The following is a 5,072-nucleotide window of genomic DNA, read 5'->3' on the forward strand; positions in this document are numbered from 1 at the left end:
GGTTATGACCTGTTTTTGATCCCGACCACGTTTTTAGCTCTCCTGTCCCGGCAATCGACCTGTTTTTTTCATCCCTGACAACGCATCGGATTTGAACGTCCTGCGTGGGTTCAAATCCAGCTCCAGACTTCCTGTGCGGAGTTTGTATGTTCTCCCTGTGCTTGCGTGGGTTTCCTCCGGGCACTCCGGTTTCCTCCCACGTTCCAAAAACATGCATTTCAGGTGAATTAGCCGGTCCAAATTGTCCCTAGGTGTGAATGAGCGAGTGTGTTGTCTGTCCCTGTGTGCCCTGCGATTGGCTGGCAACCAGTTCAGGGTGTCCTCTGCCCACTGCGCGATGATTGCTGGGATGGGCTCCAGCACCCCCGCGACCCTGCTGAGGATAAGCGGTGTAGCTAATGAGTTACCCAGTGATAAACAAAGTGCAAAGCAGCAAGTAGCAGTAGTTCAGAAGGTTGAGCACTCGTTCTGGGTTCGATTCCTCGCTTCTCCGAGTTAAATTTCAAAGTGTTTTTTTTTTCTTTTGTACTGCTACAAATAAAATAATTTAATTTTTACACGTTGCAGACACATTACACAAGCAAATGACTTTTATCTAGATGCTACATTCAGGCAGGTAGCCAGATGTTAATTGTTTCCACCTACTTTAAATGTATTCAAATGGAGAGAAGACAAGGGGAGAAAATGCTAAAAGGGAGCAGAAGCCGAACAGTAGAAAAGTAAGTGATGTGTGAAAGCATATTCAGAAATCTGAGCCTGTTTTTTTTTTCTTATTTCTAGTGTGAGGAGACAGCAGAGCGGAGAAAGCAGAATATAGGAGTGATTCTTTGACAGCAACAAAGTCTTCTGAATACGGCACTAAGGTCAAAATGTAACCCCGATGGAAAGGAACCACTTGATGTTCCACAAGGCGTTCTTATGTATCCAAAAGCTTTATCAGAAAGAAAGGCATGCTGTATGTGAAGAATGCATTCAAATTGCAACAGATAAAAACCTGAATCGATGTGATTTAATCTATCCATCCATCCATCTATCTATCTATCTATCTATCTATACATCCATCCATCCATCCATCCATCTATCTATCTATCTATCTATCTATCTATCTATCTATCTATCTATCTATCTATCTATCTATCTATCTATCTATCTATCTATCTATCTATCTATCTATCTATCTATCTATCTATCTATCTATCTATCTATCTATCTATCTATCTATCTATCTATCTATCTATCTATCTATCTATCTATCTATCTATCTATCTATCTATCTATCTATCTATCTATCTATCTATCTATCTATCTATCTATCTATCTATCTATCTATCTATCTATCTCACAATGAAATGTCCAATCAAAGCCAAACCTGACACTAGAAATGAAATACAATGAACAAAGTAACAAACGAAAAAGTGGGCACTGAATTACTAACAAAATGTTCAAAAAACAACTATCTATCTATCTATCTATCTATCTATCTATCTATCTATCTATCTATCTATCTATCTATCTATCTATCTATCTATCTATCTATCTATCTATCTATCTATCTATCTATCTATCTATCTATCTATCTATCTATCTATCTATCTATCTATCTATCTATCTATCTATCTATCTCCCCCACAATGAAATGTCCAAACAAAGCCAAACCTGACACTAGAAATGAAATACAATGAACAAAGTAACAAACGAAAAAGTGGGCACTGAATTACTAACAAAATGTTCAAAAAACATCTATCTATCTATCTATCTATCTATCTATCTATCTATCTATCTATCTATCTATCTATCTATCTATCTATCTATCTATCTATCTATCTATCTATCTATCTATCTATCTATCTATCTATCTATCTATCTATCTATCTATCTATCTATCTATCTATCTATCTATCTCTCACAATAAAATGTCCAAACAAAGCCAAACCTGACACCAGAAATGAAATACAATGAACAAAGTAACAAACGAAAAAGTGGGCACTGAATTACTAACAAAATGTTCAAAAAACAACTATCTATCTATCTATCTATCTATCTATCCAGCTCTATCTATCTATCTATCCAGCTCTATCTATCTATCTATCTATCTATCTATCTATCTATCTATCCAGCTCTATCTATCTATCTATCTATCTATCTATCTATCTATCTATCTATCTATCTATCTATCTATCTATCTATCTATCTATCTATCTATCTATCTATCTATCTATCTATCTATCTATCTATCTATCTATCTATCTATCTATCCATCTACCTACCTACACACCCACCCACCCATCTATCTATCTATCTATCTATCTATCTATCTATCTATCTATCTATCTATCTATCTATCTATCTATCTATCTATCTATCTATCTATCTATCTATCTATCTATCTATCTATCTATCTATCTATCTATCTATCTATCTATCTATCTATCTATCTATCTATCTATCTATCTATCTATCTATCTATCTATCTATCTATCTATCTATCTATCCTGTTCTTATCCCTCAAGTGGGGTGACCGACAGCAAGACAAGCAGATACATAAATAAAGAAAATAAACAAGGGAAGTAGGAGCAAAAACACACACAATTGGTCTCCTTCCATTGACTTCTGCTTTGTAGATCCTCTTCAACATTCGCTCCTCATCCATCCTCTCCATGTGTCCAAACCAACCGAGCACTCTCTTACCCACACGCTTGCTCAGTTCCACTACTACTCCAGTTCTGTCTCTCACAATATCATTTCTCGGTCCATCCAAACTTGTCACTCTTAACATACTCCTCAAACACTTGATCTCAAAAACATTTAATTTCTTATACATATTACATTTACATTTATACATAATATACTTAATATACATGTCATGTATCAAATATACCTCGCCTTTTTCGTCAAGTTACATAAAGCCACGGGATGAGTCATAGGTTTGATTCCTTCATTGTGTTCAAACGTTTTTAGGGAACTCTGACGGCAGTTCCACAGTCGTAATAGAATAAAGACTTCTTTATTTTAATGATACTGAGGCACACAGTTAGATATTCATTTTTTCTGTATTTTACAGTAGCTTCTAGGGATTTACAAAGCTTTTATGACCGTATGTAAAATAACTAGTTGTTTTCATTTAAAATAATACTGATACCAAAAAAAAGGCACCGTTGTATATAAAGTTTAAGTATTTGACAAAACCAAAAGACCTTTTCATTACCCTTCTGAAGTCATTGAAGGCCTTTTCAAACAAAATCGCAGCCAATTAGCACTACTTCATAAGCATATTTTCATGATTACCGTTTTGGATAACCTGTGCCCACTCATTCGGCGCCAGCCACTGCGGACTATTTGATTGGTTCCCTGTCCCTTTTCAAGCCCAGTCCAGTCACTCTCCAGTTGTCAGTCCGTCAGCAAACCTCTGTTGTTACAAGGCAAGCCTTTTGATCCTTACTCCCGCCAGTCCCGTTTTTGCACCCGTTTTTCCATCTGTCCGTTCCTGATCTTACCGATTGTCCCTGGTTACGACCTGTTTCTGATCCCGACCACGTTTGTAGCTCTCCTGTCCCGGCTATTGACCTGTTTTTCCATCCCTGACACCGGCATCTCCTGCTACGGAAGATCCACTTCCGTATTTGGATCACAATCCGATTGCGAGAACGACGAGCTTCCCACCTCCAACGAGCACCGGATCGGGGGCGCTGCCCTTGCTCTTTCTATTTAAAAAAACTTGTGGATAACGCTACGCATTTGGGTCCTGATTACGTTCTGGCTGTGACAAATGATACTTCTGAGGTATCATATGCTTAAGAAAGGGGTTTTTGTTATAGATTAGAATATAGAATAGAATATACCTTTATTGTCATTGTTACAAAATGGGTTGAACATATTGTGACAACGAAATTGGGCGTGGCACTCCAGGTTCACATTTGACAAAATAGACACACACAATATAAAGGGACAAAGAAGATAAAGGTTATAATTTACACAATATTTACACAAGAAATGTGGGCATGTAGGATGTTTCATATAGTTTTGGGATCCTTCTCGTGGTATGTCATGAATGTGTGGTTTTATGTTTTCCTCTTAAAATGTGGTGGGCTTATAATCAGGTGCACTCTATAGTCTGGAATTTACGGTAATTGTATTTGCACGTATTGTTTCCTTTTATTGTGAATGTAAGGGAAAATACAACAGTTTGTAAGGGCATGGAGCCCTGGAGCGCGACAGGTATGTATCAAACTGTTGTGATCCAGAGCTCTAAAGTCCTGAATCCTGTTTCTGGAGACTTCAGGTGAAGGGCAGACTGACTTCTCGACTAATCAAAATGAATTACTTTCCTTTATCCTCCAATAATAAGTCCACAGCTGAATGACATGCATTCCTGGATTCATTTTATGGCCTTTTTAGCTCTGGCACCTCAATAAGCCGTATTCTTGAACTTCCCTCTTACATTTTCTTGACGTCCTTCACAGATTGGTAGAGGACTCTCTTAGTGTCAGTCCGCCAAACCACAAACTGATGCGGGTATGCCGATTTCTGTTTCCAAATTAGATAAAAGAGCAGTGTTGAGCATTGCTTTGAACTGGCTTTGGCTGGGTTTGAATAATTCATAGATGGTGAAAATGTAGTCTGACATGTTCATTGTTTTAATATAGATAGATAGATAGATAGATAGATAGATAGATACTTTGTTCATCCCCGAAGGGAAATTCACATTTCCAGCAGCATCCTCATCCAAATCAATCAGACCAATTGAGTCATTCTGCTGAACACTTAGCAATAAAAACCTCAAATCTGTGTCACAGTCAATTTTCCATCTAATTTTCCAGGGGTCTGAGCGTTCACACAGTCGGTGAGCAACGCTTGAAACAACAGTGAGCCACTAGAATCCCAAGTGTGGCATGATAATTCATAATCAAACATGTCCATAACTTTACATCAAGTTACATTTTGCTGAGTTTCCGTCAATGGAAAATGATTTTTCTCTTTTGAATGAATTGACTCATGTACTATTGCAAAAGTTGTACGGCCTACAAACGACGTTTGTTCTTACAATTCTTTCACAAGATATCCATTTCTTTTTA

The sequence above is a fragment of the Urocampus carinirostris genome, chromosome 1 (genome assembly GCF_059441175.1).
Source record: "Urocampus carinirostris isolate Australia breed hairy pipefish chromosome 1, RoL_Ucar_1.0, whole genome shotgun sequence".
In the NCBI taxonomy this organism is placed as follows: Eukaryota; Metazoa; Chordata; class Actinopteri; order Syngnathiformes; family Syngnathidae; genus Urocampus; species Urocampus carinirostris.